Genomic DNA, 26,911 nt, shown 5'->3' with positions numbered 1-26,911 from the left:
GAGAGAGAGAGAGAGAGAGAGAGAGAGAGAGAGAGAGAGAGAGAGAGAGAGAGATTGGGATCGTGTAAGCTGTGTGTATTTCCAACAAGATTATATTACATGAACATTCATTTAGAGTTTATTAACATGTCTTGATATTTATTTACATTTTAAACTAATGAATAACACTTTATACTGTGCTAAACTGACTTTATTGAAGTGGCTCCTGAAGGATATCATGCTACTTTCAATTTGTTTTTGTTTTTGTTTTTTTATAAATAAGGTACAACAATATTCATGTGTAAGAAGTTGAATAAAAGTTGTCATATTCATTTTGTTAATTTGTTAAAAACCTAATAGGTAGGATTAATAATCTGTTTGACTTCTAAATTAACTAAAAAATTTTCATTTCTATCAGAAAAAAGTCCATTTCTGGTTTCTGATTTATTGTTATTAACCTTTTGAGTGATATATTTAATACTTTTAACCATTCATTGGTATAGTATAATTAAATTATGTTTTAAGTTTCAGTTTCCTGATAGTAGGTAGTATTGAATATTTTTCCATAATCCTTTTTAAGTATCCTATAATAAAGATATTTTTGATACTTTCATTTGATTATTCCTTTAGATATTATTGGAAATTATGAATTTTTGAAGATTTTTTAAAGTTGTGTTCAATATGTTTTTTTTTTTTTTCAGAATCACTCTCAATAACATTCTTTTGCTTTCACTATTGGTTTCCTTCCTCCTTCCAAATATATTCCCTGAACTTGCAGTACATTTACATGTGAATTTGAATTTGAGATAGAATACTTAACCCAGATTTCTTCAGAGGCTGGAATATATGTGTACAATAAAAGTATCCAAAAGTACCTTTATCCTTCACCCAATATTTTATCTGATATGTGTGTGTGTGTGTGTGTTGGTGTTAATTTGATTGTACTGTATATTTTTGGTGTAATTACAACTGGGGTAACTTTTCAGTGTAGCTTCTGCATATATTTCTCAAATGGTTGAGAATACTGAACACAGTTTTAGGTATTACATGAAATTTTCACTTCATCTTGAGAGAACTGATCAATTATCAACTGATAACAAAGTTCTTTTTGTTATTTTTTTTCAGCTCTTAAACACTAAGGAGAGTAATACTTTGTTCATTAGCTAATCTGGACCTTAGCAGTTGTTTTCTTTGCTGCTCAGAGATACAAAATGATCTATCAGTCTTTGCTATTATTTCCTCAGATACAAAGTCCGGTTCTGAAAGCTTTGACCTCTATTTATATCTTGAAAGATTTTTGTCATTATTTTTCCCTTCAGATATTCAAGTTTGAAAGCACTTGTTCTATTTTGAACTTATTTTCTTGAGAGTATAAACATGGACAGAGGTTCAGTCTTTTATGTGCAGAAATGTACATCATCCAACAATGTTTATTGGTCAGGCTCATTTTTTCTCACCCAAGGTTTTGGTACTTTATCAAAATAATATGCACATAACTTAATGAGAATATTTGAGAATTATTCATTCTTTTCTGTTAGTCTATGTACCTATATTTGTGCCAGTGTCTGCTGCATAGGTTGGGGTAAACTTGTTATATAATTTAAAATCACATATTGTGATAAATTAACATTGCTCTTTTTACTCACCACTACATAGTGAGTTTTAGATTTGTTTGTAGATCCACTCTAATTTATGATTTTTTTCTATCCATCATGAACTTGGAATTATGATGGGATTAGATAACTTTAGTTAAGTAATTTCTGATGAGCTAAGGACATAGCAACAATTGATTTTGTATTTTTACTTCATCATATCACTTTATTGAGAGGCTTTATCATGTGTAAGAGTTTTATAGTGCATCCATTATTATTCTTAAATCATAAGATTATATGCCCAAATAGGAATAGTTTGGCTTCTTTCCTATTTTAATCTTTCCATTTGTTTGGGTTTTTCATGTCCTACTACACTGACTAGAAGTAAATATATAGTCAACATTCTTTTACAAACATTTTTCCTTTATTTTTATCCATACATTATGCCACCCATCTATTTATTGTATGCAGATTATTATGTTGTGATATGAAACTTGTGTTCTGAGTTTCTTCAATGATTTTATTATAAAGGATGTTGACATTTGTCCCAGGTTTCTATTACCACATTTGAAATGATTAGGTGGGTTACTTTTATATTTGAATTATTATATTAAGCATGTATAATTGTGTAACTTGAAAAATCTTGAATCTCTATAAATGATTCACTTTGATGATAGTTTATATCCTGTTCAATGTGCTGTTGAATTCAGTATTAAAGTATTATATTGACAAAACCTGCCTGAATGCTTATCTAAATGGTCTATATTTCTGTTTTACTTGTATCATTCACTTGTATAAATATCCTGTTAAATTGGTTTTATACAATGAGTTATAAATATTCTTCATTGACTGGCTAAGGAATGTCATTGTTTAAACAACTGCTAAAGCATAGCAATAGAAGAGCTAGAACGATAGCTCAATGGTTAAGAATACTTGCTAGTTGTTCAGAGAACCTGAGCTCAGTTCCCACTACCCACACCAGGTGCCTGGTAAATGCTTGTAACTTTAAATCCAGGGATTTATTTACCTATTTTATTTTATTTACTTTATATCTGACAAGTTGCATGTATACACATGTACCACATGTGCTTCTAGTCCCTGATGAGGCCAAAAGGCAACTGTAGATCACCTGAAACTGGAGTGACTGGCCGTTGGGAGAAAACAAAATTGTTTCCTAAGAACCGAATCTGAAACCTATGCCAAAACATTTCATGCTCTCAAACACTGAGCCATCTCTTCAGGCTCCTCTAAGAATATCGTTTGTTAAAACACTTAATTATTTTGTTCCCTGTGGTTTGTTTAGGCTACATTTTTTATGACTGTTGTAATTTAATTTGTATGTTTTCATTACATATTAAGATGTAGTCTGTGGATAAGATTCAGATTGCAAGGCCTGAAGAACGGTGCCTGTACCCACTGAGGCATGCCCCTGGTCTCTAAAGGGTGTGAAATTATTGCTGCCACTTTTCCTTTTCTTAGTACATGTTCATGTTAGAAGTTTGATACTTAATCTCTGGAAATATATGCTTTTAATTCATTTTAATGTAGCATCTAGACTGAATGAAATTACACCTCATAGTATTTCTAGACTTTCACACATTTTAAGCATCGCTTTCAAACTAAGATGGTGTACATTGCAAATCTCTATATGCAGATTTAAAATTGTTCACTGATTGTATATGTTCCCTTTCTGTGTTTCTCTTCTCATTTTGTACCGTCCTTTGTTTCAAATCAACACTTCTCATTCTTCAATCTTATCTTCCTTATTATATAACCCATGACTTTCCAGTGGCTTTCTCATGATTTGTAATACACAAGGAAGGTCAGTCCCTGTTGTCCTTCAACAGGATCCCAAAGGTCCACAACATTAAAGAGCTCTCCCTATTCCTCATTGCATCAGTGCACATTCAGCCACTTACTTTACTTTTTCCAAAGGATGAAAGAAACAGGTACAGAAATCCCATCTCAATACATGAGCACAATGTACTATTGAAGAATATGTTCCAATATGAGAACTGTAAAATTACTTGCTTCATTTTAATTATGTAGTTTTAATATGAAAAGGAGAATGTTCTTAAGTTGTTGATTCGTGGTGTTTTTATTGCACCAAATGATATAATATAATTTGCCTTATTTGTTTTGATTATGAACCAGAGAAGTGCCTTAAAATAACTGAAAATTTCCAATATGTAACTGTAAAGGCTTTGTGTTTATATGAACAGGAAGAAATGAAATGAAGTTCCATATCATTTCACCTTCATTGATTTAAATTGTTTACTGTGATTATAGTGGTATATTATAGGTTTTCTTGATGGATAAGTATGAGGCAGGTCATCATCTTTGTTCATGCCTGTTCTACAAACCTAGCCAATGTGGTGAGGTCATGAACGCTAGAGGAATACCTCCAATGTCCACTTTTTAAAAGCAGGATAATTTATAGATATTATAATTATAAATTTATAAATGCATATTTTTGTATCTGCAAGGAGGCATAGCTCTCACTCCTCATCAAAGCAACTTCTTCCTGTAGAAGATGGAGATTATCAAAAAAAGCCCCAACTGGTAAAAATGCAGAAAAAAACAAAAACAAAACAAAACAGACCAAGGGAGTCCAGCACAATTTGATACATGTAACTACTGTGTGTAAGACTCAGGGGGATATCTAAGTAGAACAGGAAGATTGTAGAAGCCAGATGAACAGGATGTCATTGTGAGGTAGTGTCCTTTACTTATGATATTTCTCTAAAGAAGACCTGCACAATGACACTTGTTGATATTCCAGAGCAGATGAAGAAATGCTCAAAACTCTTACCCCTAAGCTAAAGACTTAAAAGGTATTGCCTGCTGAAAGAAGAAAAGGGCACTATTTTATAGGGAAGTGCACCCTAATATGTTATCCAGTTCCAATTATCAAGACCAAACATGTATAAATATGAGTGACACTTAGCAGACTTAGAGGAGGAGGGAGTGGAACAATAATATGGGAGTGGATACAGACAGATTTCAGAAGAAGTTGAGGGTACATTGCAGGCATTAGAGGAAGAGGAAAGAGTAGAAATGAGGCAAATGTAATACATATGAAATATATAAAAAATAAATAAATCGAAAAAGTCTTATAAATACACCCTAAACGCGCCCAATCTCTTCTGATCTCAGAAGCTAAGCAGGGTCGGACCTGGGTAGTACTTAGATGGGAGACCGCCTGTGATTATTGGATGCTGTAGGATTTAAAAAAAAAATACAGAATGTAAATGGGAAACTCTCATTGTGATATCTGAAATCATATAGTATCACTTATTTTTATCTGATTTAGATATTTTAAAATAGTGGTTTGAAATAAGTTTTATTTTCACATTTTTGAGTAAATTTAAGCTATATCTTAATCAATTTTAAAAATAAACTTCATGTTGAAAAAACTTTATTTTTAAACATATAAAATATTTCATTTTAATTCATATACCACCTTATTTTCCTTAATGTAAATTAAAGATATCATTCACAACCTTCACGATTTTTCTAAAAGGGAATTGAAAATTTTTATGTTGAAAGTGTAATGGTTATTCTTGACTGTCAAACTTATGGAGTTTATAATGAAAAAAAATGCCTGTGAGAAAATCTGTAGGTTAGTGTGACTGACATTCTATGGTTTGGTGGCCTCAGCTGAAAAGAAAGAGATAGTGAGCTCCCCACCAGTGCTCATCTCTGTCTGCTACCTATAAGTGCAATGTAACCAACTGCCTCATAGTGTCAGGGCAGTGACCTCAAACTCTGGGTGGAAAATATACCTCTTTTTCTGTATATTTTTTTTTGTTAGATGTTTTCAAATAGCAACAAGAAAAGTAACTAAAATAGATAGGATATAGATGGCAGACTTCATGAGTATTTATTTGATAATATAGCAAAACCTTGATTCTTCCTGAACTTTTAAATAATAATATTATTCGTTACAAAATTGCTGTTGTAATTTATACTTCTATTTTTTTCTAGACACATCTAATATTCCCATGTTCTTGTATAGAGACTCTGAGAGAATGCTGATATAATTGCTTTCCTTTCTTCATTAGATAGTTATTTCAGTACATAATAAACTCTCTTCTTTGTTCTTTTGGAATGCCATATTTTATTTTATATTTTTTAATAAAACAAATATGATGTTACTATGCTCATTTTCCTTGTGATTTGTCTTAATGTTCTCTAAGATTTTGAGAACTATTGTTTTGAAACTAATATTTATGAAGCTCATCTGTGATATGTTTTGATGGATAACTGTGACATAAGAAACATTCCTAACAAACCACAGGTGTTCTTCCTGTTTTTAAAAGACTAGTATTTCCATTTCTATCCCTAAATCTCAAATAGCTTCCTACAAATTTTTAACTACAATTTCAGTGTTTTTATTCATGTTGCCTTTGACAAGTGACAATATTTAGAGGTGATATAAAGAAATACCTACTCACCCTGTATAGGAAACTGCTGAGATATGATATTAATGATACTACCAAATTCCAACTCGGAAATCAATAAGTTTATTGGGGTTACTTACATTACTGTAGAAGAGTTACAGGAATGTGGATGACTTAAAAGCAGCCAGTACTGCTGATAATGGATATAATTTGTAACTCAAGAGCTCTCTGCCTGATTTATACTTAGTTTAACAGTTTGAAGAATCTACTAATCTCATCAAATGATACTGCTTACATAGCTTGGGATGGTAGGTTTTAGGGACTTCCTGAAACTTCTATTCTGTTTATATCCTGAATTTTAATGAGTTTTCTTTTAGATATCCCTAGCTTTGATGAGTGTCAGTCCACGATGGAATGCTTGAACTTGGAAGAAGTGGATAAATAGAAGCCCTTCATAGTAAGCTAATACCCCTGAGCTTCTGCTTTATGTAGTCAGCGAATCCTTACATTCTCCTGGATTTTGCTTTTCCATGGTAGCATATGTCCTGTTTCTCTAATTCTCTAGCTTATCTAAGAAGAGATGCTGATTGTTCTTGCTAATCCAGACTGTACTACTTTGGTTATATTCAGGATTATTTTAAGTTTTCAACTAAAAATTAAATCTCTTTCCATTTTAAATCTGTAGATTAGAATTCCCTTCCAGTCAAAAAACTTGCTGGAGGGTTTTCTTTAAAATACCTACTGAAATAAACATCTCTGTTGTGTTTTGATAAGAATGCTTATATTCTGTCATTGTCTTTGAAAGAAAATATTTCCAGGTTTATGATCCTTATTTAACAGGCATTTCATCTTCTGCACACTGAACTAGTTACACGCTTCCTTCCAGATGTCACTGTTAATGACAGGCTCTCTTCTGCATCTACAGGGGTCCATTTGTTTATACGTACCTGTTGGTATCTTGATGATTTCACAACTTGCTCCATTCTTTGATGTTTTGCACCTTTATTCTATGATGTGTCTGTGCATGTTTCTGTGTGATTTCCATACTTGGATTCTTATAGTCCTCGTAAATATCTGTAAGTTAGCAATTTGCATCAAATTTGAGAAGTATAAAACTATTACTTCCTTCACTTTTAGCTCTACTTTTCTCTGCAGTGATTATATAAAGTAAAGCCTTTGTGTCTAGCTTTGAGTGAAATATTTAAACCAAGCCTTTGCTATTTTCAGTTTGGGGCTGAACCTTGAAAAAAATGTTGCCTCCCTGGAAAGACTGCATTTGGTGCTATGTATGAGCTTGCAGTTGCACAAACCATGGTCCTAAGATGATTTGGGCAAACTTGGAGGTCTTACTTTTGATTATGTCTAGTCATGTTCAAAAGGGACTGAGATTTGTGTGGGTTGTCTGCTCTCTCGAGCATCAAGGGCAAGACAACTTTGGTAGTTGGAATATTTCCCAGCCTCAATTAATTTTGTGTAGTGATTGAATAAAAGTAAATGGAGTGAGCTAGTCAGGGTCAGTCTTTTTTACAAGAAGGCTGAACCCTTCTGATCCTTCAGAAAATGAAGGCTTCTCATCTTGGTGAGCTTCTCTCTCTACTACAACAGCTATGATTAACATCAAACAATATTTCTTCCACTTTGGTCCCATATTATTTGTAGGTTTTTGAAACACCTAACCATGTGTATATCATTCAAAGTGCTCACCCTCAGCTGTTTATGATGTGGTGTTGCTGTGCTATGCTGTACTGTGTGTATTTCCTGGTCACACCCAGCTCCCATGTTTCCCTAATTGCTAGGGAATTTCTTTGGCTGCTTTCAGTAATATCTTGTGGCACTAACTGATCCAGCTAAACCAAAATTCTTTGTGGATGAAGATTTGGGGTGTAAGTCTGAGATCTGTTTACAATTTAAATGTCCCAGTTATCACCCCGATGCTTCCTGATGAATCTAACAGGTTAAGTTCCTTACCAGTATAGACACCAACTTTTCCTAATATTTTTCTTTACTTTTCCTTTTTTGTCAAAACGCCACTTGTTCTTTACCTTAATTTTTTAACTTTAACTTCACTTGCTATTTCAAATAAATAATATTTAGGTGCACATCACAAATTTGTAGTTTTATAATGAGTTTAGAGTTTGAGTAAACATCTCAAGAATTGCAGAACAGATTTTTAAGTCAATAACTGTTTCTTTCCCAATGTTGTATTTCCCTACAACAGAGTGATGGGAGCCATAAGTTTCTGCTCTCCTTGAATAGGCCAACTCATCCAGCAAGAAATCTGTCTTTTAAATGAATGTCCAATCTTCTAGTTCTACCAATAAACTAAATCTTCATGTTATAACTTGTTCCAAAAGAAACAGCCTTAAAACATCTGGAATCTGTACAAGACTGTAATATATAGCTATAGAGAATAAGATATTCTAGAGACCTGTATATGTAGGAAGGGGCGCATAGAGGATAGAATATGGTTTTGGTCTGTGTTCATAGCATCATGGCATGGAATTCTGACCCTCCTTATTTAGGTGTGAAGAAATAGGACTTGCTTATACTTTCTCCCTTCACACCTCATTACTTTCAATGTTCTTACTGACCTCTATTTACACATAACATCTTCAGGAGCTTTTCATTTTGTATTTCAGTCATTGTCACCAACAGTAATTGCTTCAGTGGAAATATAGCTCATGGATGTTTTCATGCATCTATTGATATTTTAATTCTTATTAGTACAAGAAATGATTCAATATGCAAAGATTATATCCTGATTTTAATTACATATTATTCTAGAAAAAAATTAAAGCTGAGAAGATAGTCAAAATATTTCTATCAGGAAGAGAAACAAATATAAATGAAAGACAAAATATTTAATAATTATATGTATGAGATAATTCTTAATATACTTATATGTATGAGTATTTTGTTCATGTGTACCTCTATGTACTGCATAAATATCTGGTGCCCTCAAAAGTCAGAAAAGGCCAAGGATCCCCTAGAACTGGACTTATGTAGGGTTGCAACTATGTGGATATTAGTGATAGAAATGGGTCCTTTGCAAGAATGAGTGCCCCTAATTGCTGACCCATCTCTTTGACCCTAGCAGACTATGTTAGACTGTCAAATTATAATGATACTACAACGATGGATACAGGCCATTTTATATCCAAATCCTAAACAAACAGTGATTATGGGTTATGATGGTGATATTCACTATAGGAGCAACGTCTGTAAGAAATGCATCATTCTTTAGAGAGCTGTAGGGATGAAGTGGAATGTACTTGAATGGAAGCATGGAGTGAAATTTGCTATGAATCTAAAACTTCTCCAATTAATAAAAGACTATGTAAAATCCAATTTATGTTAATTAGCAAATTTCATGAATCAAATACACATCTAGACTTAAACCATCTTATAACTCTGAACAAGTATTATCATTGTAACCACCATATTCATTCACTTAAACATAAATTGTTTAATGATATCCTGAAATTTGTGAGTGTGTGTCATGAAGAAAAGTCTCATTCACATGGCATATGCCCCACTGAATGTACTTATTTCTGACTAAATGTGACAGTTGATTTTTCACAATTGATCTTATACCCTCTAGTGTGTTATGATCATATTTGCTTTGTCCCATTTTGCATGATGTATTCTCTTCTTGGGACACATGAACATAATTTTTGTGAGGAATTTTGAGATTCCTTCTCAGTCTTACAGAGAAAACCTCTAGTTTTGCTGTTTATCACAGCTGATCTGAGATGGATATCTACTTTCCTTATAAAATGCAGATTTGACCAAAGAGAAAGGTAACTTCTTGAGAGTATAGATAATTATCTTTGCAAATCTAACATCTAAAGTAAACCTTAGTACACTGAAAACATTGCAAAGAGAGGTAGTCTGGTTATACATATCTGGGAGTGTGTGCGTGGATATATGGTATATGTATGTACATGTACATGAAGGACAAAAGTCAGCCTCATCTATTCTGCCTTAGATACTATCTACCTTGTTTTGTAATCAGGGTCTTTTGTTGAAATCTGGGGCTTACTGATTAGGCTAAATGCTCTTGACAGCAAGCCCCAGGGATTCAGGTTTCTCCCACTCCAAGATTGGAATTACAAGGGTCAGCTACCATATGAAACTTTTCACTGAGGTGAAATTCTGTTTTCATACTTGCTTTGTAAGCCCTACACACACCACACACTGAGCCCATTCTCTAGCCCCAAAGCTATTTACTTTTTGGAGACAATATCTTTCCACTGTATCCCTGAAGGCAAATACTGTTCATGTTACATTTATAACTGCAATATTCCATCTTCAGAACTTACTTGTTTACAATTATGTTATTTTCATTTTTGGAGGTTTATCATTAAATTTCAGGTGAGCATTATTCATATATAAAGAAATAAACAAAGAAACAAAGAAACCTTTAAGTAACACTATTTTTTGTTTTCTTTTCAGGTCTAATAGAGCAATCAAGATACAGTTCCAAGCCATATAAGATAGCATCCTCTCTTGAATTATTTTTAACTTATATATTATTTGTGCTCTCTGAGTGATGAATTAATGACTATCATGATATTGTTCTTTAAACATTTAATGTGGTTTTGAAAACAGTTACATTAGCTGTAGCTAAAAGTCCGATGAAAAAGTTTGATCAGATAATATATTCCCCATGATTTTAAACTAATCAGTGCATGGTGGTGTTTATGAGGGCTATGCATTTCATTCAAGATTCAGATACCTAAGTGTCAGACAGTCTCTGTTCATGAGTCTGAAAGGATTCAGCCATAAAACTTCTTGAGAGCTTGGTCAGAGGTCATGCAGACTCTAAGAGAATACAAATGCCAGCCCAGGCTACTAGATCTAGCAAAACTCTCAATCAACATAGATGGAGAAACCAAAATATTCCAGAACAAAATGAAATTCAAATAGTATCTTATCTACCATCCCAACCCTACAGAGGATTCTGGAAGGAAAACTCTAACACAAGAAATGTACCTGCATCAAAGAAAGGACAAGATATTCAGCATCTCACATCAAAGCCAAAAGTAGAAAACCACAAGCACATAAAGACACCTACAAAAACAAATATTTGAAGAACCAACAGCCATCTCTTTTTAGTATCTTTCAATATTAATGGACTCAACTCAAGTATAAAAACACATAAGCTAACCGACTGGATATGCAAACAAAATCCAGCATTTTTCTGCATATAAAAAACTCGTCAGTAACAAAGACAGACACTATCTCAGAATAAAAGGGTGGAAAAAGAACTTACAAGCAAATTCTCACAAGAAACAAGCTGAAGTTGCCATGCTAATATCCAATAAAATAGACTTTCAACCAAAAGTTATCAAGTGTGATGAGGAAGAACACTTCATATTCATCAAGGGGAAAATCCACTGAGAGAAAGTCTCAAATCTGAACATCTATGCTCCAAGAGTACTCACATTCATAAAAGAAACTTTACTAAAGCTCAAAATATACATTGAACCCCATAAAATAATAGTGGAGACTTCAAAATCACACTCTCACCAATGTACAGATCATTGAAATAGAAACACGTGGTAAATCTTCAACCCAAGTAAGCCAGGGAAATGAAAACACAACTCAGTTAACATGAATACATGCTGTGTGCCTAGATTGGACAGATCTACCACTGCACTTCTATCTTCCCTCTATCTTCCCATATAAGAGACCCCTCATAGCTTGTGTTTCTTCCAGGCCAGGTACTTCTATTCCACTTTCCTTCTTCTCCTCCTCCTCCGTTGTCCTCCCTTTCTGTCCTTTTCTCACAAAACCTTCAGCTCTACCTTATCCTCTTTCTCTGCCCAATCACCAACTCTAGTCTTTATTTTATACATTAAGGTGGGAAGAAGGTTTATAGGAAATCACCTAAGTGCTGACTCACTCCTTGTTCGAAACCCATCACAGAAGAACAGAATTAACATCAAGTATAATTAGCCCCAGGGCTATCCACATTTCCCCCTTTCTGTCCAATTAAAAGACTATTTTATCTTATATATAATTAACGCAACTATTTTATAATTTATAAAGTACAAGAGACCTAACACCCAGTCATAATCTTTGTTAAATAAATAGAACCTCTGTCATCTATCCTTACTGAAAAGACTATAATTCTTCCCTTGGTTATGTCTTGGCTTTAGATTGAATGCCATCTGAAAACCATCCTCTCAAATCTGTTCCTCTCAAAGTAAAAAGCCTTGGTTGGCTATGAGACTATGGAGTTTTCCATCCCTATCAGAAATCCAAGAACTTCTGATATTAACTGAAAATCTACAGGAAGCCTAATACTGTTTCCAAAACTTAGCAAATGTGTGGAGACCATTGATCACTGGGACAGTCCCTTATTTTAACACGTTGGAGCATTGGTCTTCAGTCTACTGGCCAGAGTCATCTTACAGACTTAGAGAAAGAGGAATATTAAGGACTAGTCTAGTCTGTTTTGGCAGAATCAAGCTGTCCTAACCTGTAATTGTGTCCTTTCTTTGGACATTATTATGTCTGTAGATGAAATGACGCAATTCTTACCTAGGGGCAGTTTTGCCACAACTGGAGTAACTCAAAGATGTTCAGTTTCTTCTTTGAATCCAAGTCAGGGGAAACTGTCAGGAGCAGACTAGTCACATGAACAACAAGTGAATAAATAACATTAAATGTCACATTCTGTGGTTTCTGAAAAACAACTATCTATGTGAAGTAATCTGAACTGTTCTCTGTTACCTACTTTCAGGCATTTCTACTTAAAATAACTGCAAACACCATAACAATAAACTCAGATCCATGAGTTTCCTAATGGGCCTTAACTGACAGGCTTAAACATCCCAGACCTGTTTATAATAACAGCAATAGAAGGATTGGTTCTAAGCTCTGCACTTCAAAATTTTTAGTATCAATAGGAGGATTTTATACCAATGAAAAGCTTTGATTTTACATCAAATTATGTACCATTTAAGAAATTATGACTTCAGCTTAGTAACAATTGAAGAGATCTCTACCAAATGAAATTATTGCTATTCAATTAGTTCTATATATTCCTCTCTGTTCAAATTATGACCAGCTCTACATTACCTAGAAAAACACCTATAATAACCACCCCCAGCTCCAAATCCTAGGGAATTGGGTGATGACTCTTCATAACATCTTCAAGCTGATTATGGGCATTGAGATATTTTGAAGGGAATGGGAAGGATAGGGAAAATAGGTGATATGATTTTCCTTAAGAAGGCCACACCAACAATTGTATTAGTCTCTGATGTGTGTGTCTTGACTGGATCCAGTTGAAACACCAAGACATCAGGAGTTCAGACAGGTCAGTTCAGCATGTCTGATGATGAAATTCACCAAGGCTGCATATTCTGTAATATATAAATCTCAAAACAATATTTTACTATCATCAAGATAACCTTTTTGTTTGATTTCTTGGAACCTAGTTCTTCATGGGGTCTCCCTCTATTAAATCTGACCCATATGACTCTGGAAGGTGTAAATACCTTAATCACCTTATCAAAAAATACAAAGACAAAACCTTTTCCCCAAATAAGCATATTCTTCAGCCTGTATCCAGGAAAACCTGTAGCTTGCCCTCTATCCCAGAGAAATAATAAAACAACCACAATACTCAAAATCACACACACATTTTAGCATATTTAGGCCTTTCTAATTTGTCATTTCAGCATACTAACCTAAAATTCTCATGGAGTCCACCTTAGAGAATACGAGTTTCCTGAAGACTTTATTATATTGTCTTTAAAACAATTGATTCACACTTTCTATCTATACCTGCTTATAAGAGGCAGCTTGTTAAATGAGAATGTAAACTCCAAAATTCCTGTGCAGCCAACATTAGACGGAACATAAGTATCCTATAAGAATTATTAGAGCAATTATCTTTATACCATCTTTAAAGCAATTAATTCAAACTTCCACTAATATCTGCCTATAGGAAGCAGATAGTTTTTAATTGCTAATCTCTGCCTAGAACAGCCATCCTGTTATACCATCTATCTCTTGTGCTCTCTACCTGAAGCCACAGACATCTATTAATTAATACCTGTTCATAGCAGGCAATTATCACTGCTCACTCTACTTAGTCAGTGACTAATATTCCCTATCTAACGAAATTTCTCATCTTTAAGTATCAAAAGGTTAAATTTCTCTCTCTCTTTCTCTCTTTCTCTGTCTCTCTTTCTCTGTCTCTCTGTCTCTGTTTCTCTCTCTCTCTCTCTCTCTCTCTCTCTCTCTCTCTCTAGATAGGATTTCTCTGTGTAGCCCTGACTGTCCTGTAACTTACTCTGTAGACCAGGCAGGCCTGGAACTCAGAAATCTGCCTACTTCTGTCTCCCAAGTGCTGGGATTAAAGCCATGTTAAATATATCACTGCCTGGCATATTTCTTACTTTATATCAATAAATTACCTGGTCCAGAGCCCTTTGTATCTTTGTCTCCCAATTCTTTATTCACAGGAAGGAGCTGAGTATAGAAAGACACCCATTGTCTGTATCCCTATTTGGGGTTTGGGGAGGCAGGATAGGGAGCAAAGGATTTGGGGAAACAGACACAGAAAGACTCTCTCAGGCACAAATGCCTCTCTACCATTCTCTTTAGGCTTCTCAAACCCAGTCAGCTTCAAATCCACACTGCTACAGCCTATGTGGATGCCCAAACCCCATTTAGGGGTTGGGGTGGGCAGTGAATTTTTATCTCAGGTTAGTTGAGTTCAAATCAATACTTTGAGAGCCAATTTGTTGCAGTAAATAGCCAAGCCAAATAAACCTGGGAAATGAAAACACAACTCAATTAATTTGAATATATCCTGTGTGCCTACATTGAGAAGATCTACCACTACATACCATCTTTCCCATAAAAGAGACCCTTTATTACTTGCTGTTCCTCCAGGCCAGTTGCTTCTGCTACACTTTCCTTTTTCTTCTCCTCCTCCCGCTACATCATCTTCTCTCTCTCTCTCCCCTTTTCTCCCAAAACCTTCAGGTCCACCTTCCCCTCTTTCTCTCACCCCCCAACCCCCACCCCCAGTCACCAGCTCTAACCTCTATTTTTACATTCAGGTGGGAAGAAGTTTTACAGGAAATCATCTGAGTGCTGACTCATTTGGTGTTCAAAGCCCATCACAAGAGAATGGAATTAACATCAAATATAATTAGCCCCAGGGCTACTTGCAATAGAAACTGAACAGAGACATAGTAAAACTCTCTTAGTTAGGGTTTTACTGCTGTGAAAAGACACCATGACCAAGGCAAGTCTTATAAAAAAACATTTAATTGGGGCTGGCTTACAGGTTCAGAGATTCGGTCCATTATCATCAAGGTGGGAACATGGCAGCATCCAGGCAGGCATGGCACAGACAGAGCTGAGAGTTCTATGTCTTCATCCATAGGCAGCATGCTAGTGGAAGACTGATTTTCAGGCACCTAGGGTGAGAGTATTAAACCCACACACACAGTGACACACCTACTTCAACCAGGTCACACCTATTCCAACAAGGCTACACCTCTTGCCACTCCCTGGTCCAAGAATATACAAACCATCACAGAGACTAACAGAGGTTATGAACCAAATGGAATTAACAAATACCTACAGAACATTTCACCCTAAGACAAAGGAACATACCTTTTTCTCAGCACCTCATGGTACCTTCTCCAAAACTGACCATATAATTGGACACAAACAACCCTCAACCAACTCAAGAAGATTGAAATAATCCCATGCATCCTATCAGATCACCATGGCCTAAGACTAGTCTTCAATAACAGCAAAAGACAATAAAAAGCCCACATATATGTGGAAACTGAACGACTCTCTACTCAATGATAAATTGGTCAGGGAAGAAGTAAAGAAAGAAATTAAAGACTTCCTGGAATCTAATGAAAATGTTGATACATTGTAGCCAAACTTATGAGACACAATGAAAGCAGTGCTAAAAGGAAAATTCATAGCACTAAGTGCCCTGGTAAAGAAACTAGAAGGATTTTATACTAACAACTTAACAGCACCTCTGAGAGCTGCATAACAGAAAGAATCAAACTCACTCAAAAGGAGTAGAAGGGAGGAAATAGTCAAACTCAGGGCTGAAATCAACCAAATAGAAACAAAACAGAACTATAAAAAGAATCAACAAACCCAAAGGCTGGTTCTTTGAATCAACAAGATAGATAAACTCTTAGCCAGACTAATCAGAAGGTACAGAGACAGTATCCAAATTAGTAAAATCATAAATGGAAAGGGAGACATAACAACAGAAACGGAGTGTCTTACTCAGGATTTCTATTCCTGCACAACCATCATGACCAAGAAGCAGTTGAGAAGGAAAGGATTTATTCATCTTATACTTTCCACATTTCTGTTGATCACTAAAGGATGCAGGACTGGAACTCATGCAGGTCAGGAAGCAGGAGCTGATGCAGAGACCATGGAGGGATGTTACTTACTGACCAGCTTCCACTGGCTTGTTCAGCTCGTTCTATTTTAGAACCCAAGATTACCAGCCCAGGGATGGTCCCATCCACAAAGGGCCCTTCCCCCTTGATCTCTAACTGAGAAAATGCCCTACAGCTGGATCGAATGGAGGCATTTCGCCAACTGAAGCTCCTTTCTGTGATAACTCCAGCTTGTGTCAAGTTGACACATAAAACCAGCCAGTACAACTGACCCCTTGTCAACTTGACACACAAACACATCACTATTAAGACTCAACCCTTACTTTATTACTCACCCCAAAATCTAAATAACTTTCTCTATGGGCTCCACTAAAATACTTTCTTCCTTCAAGAGGGAAAAATATCAGGGCACAGTCACAATCAAAGCAAAAATCAATCACCAACCATCCAATATCTGGGATCCAACTCACAATCTTCTGGGATCCTCCAAGGTCTTGGGTCACTTCTCCAGCTCTGCCCTTTGTAGCACACACCTTTTCTAAACGCCAGCTTCCTGTACTTCACTTCTGCTGCTGTTCTTGGTGGTCAACTCATGTACTGGCATTTCCAAAATGCTGCTTGACCGCTTCAGTCCTGGGCTATCAATTGCAAACGAGGCTGTACCTTCAACAATGGCCTTCCATGGTTTCTCACAGTACCAAGCCTCAGCTGCTCTGCATGACCCCTTCATCCTTCAAAACCAGTACCACCTGGGTGATTCTTACACAGAACTTATAGAGTCCACCTCTAGTGAAGGGAAAGGACATTAAGTGGAGAGAAGGGTTTGCCATCCCACAGTCAATAGCTCTGACCCAGAATGGTTCCTGTCTAAAGGAACTACAGGGACAAAATAGAGAAGAGCATGAGAAAAAGGAGGTCCAGTAACAGGCCCAAATTGGGATCCAACTCAAGGGGAGGTCCCAGGACCTGACACTGTTAATGATGCTGTGGTGGACTTGCAGGCAGCCTTGCATAGCTGCCCTCTGAGAGGCCCATAAAGCAGCTGAAAGAGTCAGATGCAGATAATAGCACCCAAACAGTGGAATGAAGATAGTGATCCCTGTGGTGAAACTGGGGAAAAGCTAGAAGAAGCCAAGGAGGATTGTGGATCTCATGGGAAGACCAGCAGTCTCAACTGACTTGGAACCTTAAGATATCTCAGTTTCTGAGCTAATATCCACTTATCAGTGAGTGCATATCATGTGTGTTCTTTTGTGACTGGGTTACCTCACGCAGGAAGATATCCTCCAGATACATCCATTTGCCTAAGTTTTCATAAATTCATTGTTTTTAATAGCTGAGTAATATTCCGTTGTGTAAATGTACCACATTTTCTGTATCCATTCCTCTGTTGAGGGACATCTGGGTTCTTTCCAGCTAGAGCTCCCTGGGACAAAACCACCATGTTGGGACTCATAGCTCCAGCCGAATATGTACCAGCTGATGGCCTAATCGGTCTTCAATGGGAGCAGAGACCCTTGGTCCTGCAAAGGCTCTTTGCCCCAGTGCAGGGGAATGCCAGGACAGGGAAGTGGAAGTGAGTGGTTTGGTGAGCAGAGGAAGCAGGATGGGATAGGTGGTTTTCAGAGGGGAAACCAGGAAAGGCAATAACATTTGAAATGTAAATAAAGAAAATATCTAATAATTTTTTTCTAAAAGAATAAAACAAAAAGAAAATATGTACTACTGTTAGTATATAATCATTGTACAAGTTGGATGGACACATGAACCACCCTCACTGATACACAGATACACACCAAATACTATAATTGAAATATTTGCTGTTGTTTTTGCTATATTCTTAAATAATATAGCTGTCATCAAAAGCCATTAATTTTGTTCTCTGTAGAATTAACTTCTTGCTAAATTCATTCATGGGGATTCTTCTCATATATTTTGTGCAATGTTTATAATGCCACGTGGCCAATACAAATAAAGTGCTTGCTGAATGAAAAATGTATTTCAAAATCCTCTGGGATGACTGGATAACACTGGCCTTGGAGACCATATATTGACAACAAAACCTGAAATGTGCAGAATTCTGTCAATGCTCTGGAGAATTGGCAGTATACTTTAAAACTTACATATATTTAGTTATTTGTAGTTGCTCTTTCTGTTTTGTTTCATTTTATGATTTGCTGAGAGAGTCTCACATAGTCTAGGCTAGTCTTAGACTCACCATATTGCAGAAGATGACTTTAAACTTAGTCTCCCTGTGTCCACCTCTGAAGGGGGAGGGTTACAATTGTGGGCTACCACATCCAAAAACATTGGCATTTTGACCTGGCTACTGCACCTAGAAATTTTAAAAGACAGATGATATTTAAATATGCTAATTTGAAAAAATAAAATCCCTGAAGTATTCCTTGTGTTTTAGTAGGTCTCTAATTTTCACTTTTAAAAATTATGAATAGCTATATCATTTTTGGATAACTCAGCATTTCATCCTTTTGTCCATTGACAGTTTCCATATATAATTAATATTTGAATTTTATAATGGATTTTAAGAAATTTCACCACCATTTCCCTGTCTCATCCTCCTCAGCTTTCCACTGAAACATATATGCTCCCAAACCATCTCTACTAGTTAGTTTTGACACCAACTTAGCTCATCTGGGAAAAAGAATCAGCTAAGAGGGGGTCAGATGGGACTTGTGCACTCTAGAGGATGGGCAGAAGCTACCACAAGTAATCTGGACTCCCAGTGTGTCTTATTAGGTAAAGCACAATGCATAGGGATTGCCTAGTCTCCATAGGAGGCCTCTGAGCAAGCAGTCACAGGCTGTAAACGTTGAGATGGAGGAAGGCCAAGCTGCTGGTTTTTGTTCACACTGGTCATCATTAGTTAATAACTAGACCAAAGGAAAGCTTTACCATTTTTGAGCCAGTCTCACATGTGAAGACTTGGCCAGTTTTCAGTGGCTACAAAGCATTGGTCCTTAACATGGGTAGGACACATATGACAGCAAATACATTTAGTACTTGCACTGTGTGAAAATGAGAAGATTAATAATTAATAAATAATAAGTATCATTCAAGTGACTTTCCTCAAATTTAAGAAAAGAGGTAGGCATCAAATATTATGAATTTGCAGCTTCTCAGTTGAGAAACTGGTTAGTATTTGTTGTTTTTTTGTCAAACACTACGAGTAAATATTTGAAGCTTCTTGATTTGTTGTATGTTCTTTTCACTCTTGCTTTTATTTGAAGTTCACCAGTGCTTTAATGTGAGGTTATATAAATCCAACTAGATGATTCAGTAGGCAAACAACCCTACAACTAAGTCTCAATTCAACCCCTGGAATCTACCATACGGAAGAATACTTAACTCCAACAAGATGTCCTTTGTCCTCAGCACATCTGCCATGGTACATGTAGGTGTAACAGTCTCAATGGCAGACTGAAAATAATAATAGTCATCTTAGCATATCTGTCTTCTTTTCCTTTTTTTTTTAAAGAGGATATCCTCACCCAGACCCCTCCCCCACCAGACCTCCACACACACTGGGGCTACAAATCTCTTGAGAGTTAGATGTATCTTCTTTGACTGAGTGCAGACCCAGCAGTCCTCTGCTGTATATGTGTTGGGGGACTCATAACAGTTGGTGTATGCTGCCTGGTGGGAGGCTCAGTGTCTAAGAGATCCCGGGGGTCCAGGTTAGTTATTTGAGACTGCTAGCCTTCCTCTAGGGTCATCCTGCTCCTCAGCTTCTTCCAGATTTTCCCTCTTCCCCTCCTTGTCCCTTTTCCCACACAGGTCCCTCCCTCCCTTGCCCTCCTGTGATTCTAAGTGTTGAAATTGGTCAGATAAGAACACCATTGCATACACTAGCAAGATTTTGCTGAAAGGACCCAGATAGAGCTGTCTCTTGTGAGACTATGCCGGGGCCTAACAATCACAGAAGTGGATGCTCACAGTCAGCTATTGGATGGATCACAGGGCCCCCANTGGAGGAGCTAGAGAAAGTACCCAAGGAGCTAAAGGGATCTGCAACCCTATAGGTGGAACAACAATATGAACTAACCAGTACCCACCCCACCCCACCCCCAGCTCTTGTCCCTAGCTGCATATGTATCAGAAGATGGCCTAGTTGGCCATCAGTTAAAAGAGAGGCCCATTGGTCATGCAAACTTTATATGCTCCAGTACAGGGGAACGACAGGGCCAAGAAGTGGGAGTGGGTGGGTGGGGAAGTGGGTGGGGGAGCGTGTGAGGGACTTTTGGGATAGCATTGAAAATGTAAATGAAATAAATACCCAATAAAAAAAAAAGAACATGAAAAAAAAGTTTCTCCAAGAAAGTTGTACCTTTCTAGCTTGCTGTAAATCTTGTAAGCAAAAGAATATGTTAGCCAGTGACTGGTATTAGGTGGATCAGGGAGATGATTAATTTACTGGTTATATCTACATGTCCAGAAAATAAGAGGCTTTAAATCCTGCCTACTTTCTTAGAGTACCTATTAATGTAGGTACTACTGAAAGTTCCTCTAATGAGAATCAACCCTGAATGTTTTGATACTAATTATGTTGTATTCTTGGTCCATCCAAGTGGAGAGACCCAGGTGACAATTGCAATTTTGTCCAGGTGGTCATGATAGATATATCTGAAAAAAATTGATATGTTCAGTAATGCTCAGGTCATAATGACTCATCAAATTAGCAGAATTGGTTGGATTTCCCTGTGACCAGACCAGGAAATCTAAATTTCAACTGCAAGGCCTAATATTTTAAGTAAGAATCTTATACAGTGCATGCATGATTCATTATGCGATGTAATTATATTAATAATATATTATTAAGCTCAAATTTTCATATCTTATATTTCTGTTTTATGTAATTGTAAGACTGTTGATATACTGGATAAGTTGTGTGTTCAAGGGTATGTCATGAACAACTATGATGGGTCAGCTATAAAAACTAAGAAAATAACAGTATACAAATGTCTGGGAATGTGTAGCATTCTGCCAAATAAAAATAATCATCTTAATCAAAACAGACAAGTCATCATATTGAAATAACTTTTCCATAGCAACCATCTCAGATTTTAGTAACAATGAACATACATAAAATGCATCCTATTAAAAAACACAATTGTAGGTTAAAATATAGTCAACATTGTAATAAGGTTAGTACTATAGAACATTCTAGGAAAAACAAAGCCATGCATAGTGCATTAAAAATGGAACATGGGAATAGCTCTGCTCTGTACTCCAGTTCAGGAGATGAGATTACATGAGCCAAAAATATAAAGAGAAATTGCTAACAGGAAATATTCAGAAACTTTTATTTTTTAAATAATAGCCAATAAATACAGTGATTATGTACAATTTGGGGTTACTTACAAAAACAGAATTTAAATGTCCAATTTCATTAATATTGTTCATTTGATTATAATTTTACCTATTTAACATTATATCATATTTTATAAAATAATAGAAATTCGACAAATCAAATAATGTAAAAAATTAACAAAGATTATTTTCTGCTCAGACTTACTATTCATCAATCCTAAAGCAGATATTATTTATACTTTTCCTTTTTATTATATATGTACATATATATATATGTGTGTGTGTGTGTGTGTGTGTGTGTGTGTATGTGTATGCTTTGTTTATATGGATATCTTTGTGCATTGTGCATGCAATACTCACAGAGGCTAGAGAAAGAGATCAAATTCCTGAGATCTGGCGTTAACAATATTTGTTAGTCAGCCTGTGAGTCTGAAAACTAACCCTGATTCTCTGGAGCATACTACAGTGCTCTTAAATGTTGAGCCATCTCTCTAGCATCCCTAAAAGATACATTTCTTGGTATTGTTTCTAACACTATGACTACACAGTTTTTGATTTATTTCTTCTGGTGTACATGATTTTACTTAATATTATCTCATTATAGAGTGCAATCCCCTACTTTCTATTTATATGATAGGATTACATTTTAAAAACACTTATTCATTAACTATGCATAGCTATCTTTTTAATTTTGATATTTCAATAGATGTGTGGTTCATATTTGACATAATGTATTTCTATTACAGGAATTTTCCATTTAGGTATTCAAACACACAACTAAAATATTAATAAACATGTTATGCTTTGACTCTCTTAATTATATAAAGTAGATCTCAAAAGTTAATTGTTTCAATAATATATATTATTATATATTATATTATTTTTATTGGATATTTTCTTTATTTATATTTCAAATGCTATCCCGAAAGTTCCTTTTACCCACGCCCCGCCCTGCTCCTCTACCCACCCACTCCCACTGTTTGGCCCTGAAGTTCCCCTGTACTGGGGCATATAACGTTTGCAAGACCAAGGGGCCTCTCTTCCCAATGATGGCTGACTAGGACATCTTTTGCTACATATGCAGCTAGAGACACGAGCTCTGGGGGTACTGGTTAGTTCATATTATTGTTCCACTTATATATACTATTTTGTATATTATATATAATTTATTCCTAAATAATATCCCTATAATGAGTAATAAATATTTACATCAATAAAAGTAAAGATTATGGTCTCTGTGATCTGAACAGCATTAAATATTAACTAACTCACACAAAAATATTTGAGCATAGACTTGGGAAGATGGTTTGTGCATAAAGAACTTATCATCAAAGTATGATTACCTAAATTCAGATTTTCATAACACATAAAATACAAAGCACAGTAACAGAAAATTCTACCTCAACACATTCTAAAACAAAGAAGAAGGTAAGAATTAAAACCTGCAGGTGATGGCCACACACACACACACACACACACACACACACACACATACACACTACTATGCCTTTGATAGTGGCTGCCCTTCTTTACAACAATCAGGAATGGAGGCCAAAGAATCACTGTGTCTTTGATCCTCTACTGTTCTACATATTGTGTTCCAGACAAAGCAGGACAACAAAGTGAGACTCTGACCCATAAACAAGTAAATTGATTAATTAGTTAATAGATTAAAACAAAAATGAGTGGTTTACAAAATAAAATTAGCTTATGTAATAAGCTATGACTGCATATGGTAAGTGTCTTGATTCAACTTTGGGTGAAGATTATAATTGAAAATATTATTACCACAATGTAAGCTTCCACTAATATAATCATTTTCTAAAGAATGATGGCACAGTGAAAAAGATGAAGTGGATATATTTGTTACAAGTGCACTGAATTTGAAATATTAAAAGCACTTACCAATGTTGTATATATTCTAGTTTTATCTATATGTATTCCATATTTCATCAAGACTTGAGGTTATGGGGTCATCTGTTGTGGTAAGTAAGATAGACTATAAGAATAACAGGACCTACATAACTTACTAGACAGGTCATAGCCATAAGTGATTGCTTAGATGAATGCATGTCTGTGAGGGTTTTTCTTGACTAGGCTACTTTAGGTGGGAAGACAAACCTTGGATTTGGGAAGTACCATTCCAGGGCTTGAGTCTTTGATGTCACAAATGGAAAAAATGAGCTAAATGGCAGCATTCAGTGTTCTCCTGGACACAATGAAAGCAGTTGCTTCAAGCTCCTGCCGCCTTGACATAGATGGACTAAACCTGAGAATTGAGAGCAAAAATAAATCTTTCCTTTCTTATGTTGCTTTGTCAGGGTGTTCTGTCACAGTAGCAGGAATTGTAAGTGTGATGTCTGGGTTTATTTTACTCTAGAAAGCAATGTCATATGTATTTTTTTTAGTTAAGATTATATTTGTTTATTTGTTTAATACATTTGCATATACATTGACTGACTAGCAATGACCTTAGTAGGGACTGAAGACATGGTTCAATGGTTAAGAGTTCTTGTTGTACTTTCAGAGGACCTTTTATATTTTCAGAGCACCTGTGTCAGGACTCAAAATGGCTCACTGTGGCTCACAACCATCTGAAATCAAGCTCCAAGAGGTCTGACTTATCATCTAGCCTCTGTTCGCACTTGCACACGGTGACTAGACACATATGGCCATGCGTATGGTTAATAAAATTAATATTTTTTAAATTAAAAGGGAATGAAGCAAAATTACATGTTGCAAATAATTAATTTAGTCATCTTTTATAATTTAGCCAACTATTATAAAAATGACATAAATAAAAATTAGAGAATCACTTGTACATCTTCATATTTATTTATTTGAGTGAGATAAATATGTGAATTATTGAAGAAATAAAAGATATTATAAAATATAATTTTGAATTAACACTCTATAAGATTAATATTTTAATTTTCAAAATCTTAACATTTGTTTCCTGTAACTATTTTTCATTTAAGCTTTCACCTTCATTTTCATTTACTATGTATTATAACGATAAGTTTTGTGCTATCATTTTGGGTATTTTTGCTTGTTTACTTTTTTAAAAAAAATTTTTAATTAGGTATTTTTTTCCTTTACTTTTCCAATGCTATCCCAAAAGTCCCACATTCCCCCCCAACCCCCTACCCACCCACTCCCACTTCTTGGTCCCGGTGTTCCCTTGTACTGAGGCATATAAAGTTTGCAAGACCAATGGGCCTCTCTTTCCACTGATGGCTGACTAGGCCATCTTCTGATACATATGCAGCTAGAGACAGGAGCTCTGGGGGTTACTGGTTAGTTCATATTGTTGATCCACCTATAGGGTTGCAGATCCCTTTAGCTCCTTGGGTACTTTCTCTAGCTACTTCATTGGGGGCCCTGTGATCCATCCAATAGCTGACTGTGATCATCCACTTCTGTGTTTGCTAGGCCCAAGAATAGCCTTACAAGAGACAGCTATATCAGGGTCCTTTCAGCAAAATCTTGCTAGTGTATGCAATGGTGTCAGCGTTTGGAGGCTGATTATGGGATGGATCCCCAGGTATGGCAGTCTCTAGATTTTCCATCCTTTCCTCTCAGCTCTAAACTTTGTCTCTCTAACCCTTTCCATGGGTATTTTGTTCCCAATTCTTAGAAGAGACAAAGTGTCCACACTTTGGTCTTCGTTCTTCTTGAGTTTCATGTGTTCTGCAAATTGTATCTTATATCTTGGGTATTATCAGTTTCTGGGCTAATATCCACTAATCAGTGAGTACGTATCATGTGAGTTCTTTTGTGATTGGGTCACCTCACTCAGGATGATGCCCTCCAGGTCCAACCATTTGGCTAGGAATTTCATAAATTCATTCTTCTTAAAAGCTGAGTACTACTCCATTGTTTAAATGTACCACATTTTCTGTATCCATTCCTCTGTTGAGGGGCATCTGGGTTCTTTCCAGCTTCTGGCTATTATAAATAAGGCTGCTATGAACATAGTGGAGCATGTGTCCTTCTTACCAGTTGGAACATCTTCTGCATATATGCCCAGGAGAGGAATTGCTGGATCCTCCTGTAGTACTAGTTTCTGAGGAACCACCAGCCTGATTTCCAGAGTGGTTGTACAAGCTTGTTTGCTTGTTTTCAATGGAGACAGTCCTAGCTCTATTATTCTGTGGCTAACCTCTTAAGTCACTATGCCATTTGGGTTGGTTTTATACACAGAAATCTGCCAGCCTCTACCCTCTACCTCATGAATGCTATTAAAAGTATGTTCTATGTATATAGTATACACAACTCCACTGGACCACAACACATACTTGAAGATGGTGTGGTCTTCTTGTGAGGAAGATAATAATCAAGATAACTTTGCAATTAGAAATTCACCTTACTTTGACATACATTCACAAACACACACACACACACACACACACACACACACCTTCCTAACACATCACTTAAAAGTTGGACTCCCCTCTTGCTTGGTGCTGCATAGATTCTGTTAACAAGACTGGTCACCCCAAATCATAGCAATCAAACATCCCTAAAGACCCCCCTTTATGTGATCAAAAACATTATGTGACTAGAGGCAATGTACCAGTATAGACTAGAGTGACTCTTCTACATGCTAAGTAAGTCAAACTGTGTCCTCTGATTAAAGTTTTAGGAACAAATCATCTATTTACCATCTTATACCTACTCATGAGTAAGCGTGGTTATAAATTAAATTCTGATACATCATGGGAAAGGACATGTGTAGGATGGACAAAGTCTTATATTACTAGAGTTGCCACAGCATCTATAGCAACCAGGTCCTCCTCCTTCTCCTGGATGCCCCAAAGTAAGCACTGAGAAATTACTGAGCAATTGTGAATAAATACACTCAAAACCCACAGATACCTTACAAAATATCTGTTCTGTGCTTTTCCTCTGAATAAGATCCCTCATTGCTTGAATATCTGTGCTTGCTTCTTCCATTATTTCAATCTGAAGATACCAGGGCTCAACATTGACCACTGGTACCACATCCATTGAGAAGACTATATTAAACAATATACAATTTCACATTTCTTAATTTGTGCTACCAGGCCTCCCTGAAAATAGTCAAACAAATTCTATTACCTTAAAACATAGAGGTCGCATTTGAAATGTAAATAAATAAAATATCCAATTAAAAAAATAAAAAAATAGAGGTCACTTGATTTTAGAAAAATAA

This window comes from Mus caroli, chromosome 1, assembly GCF_900094665.2.
Source record: "Mus caroli chromosome 1, CAROLI_EIJ_v1.1, whole genome shotgun sequence".
Classification (NCBI taxonomy): Eukaryota; Metazoa; Chordata; class Mammalia; order Rodentia; family Muridae; genus Mus; species Mus caroli.
Note: the sequence above shows the minus strand (reverse complement) of the source record.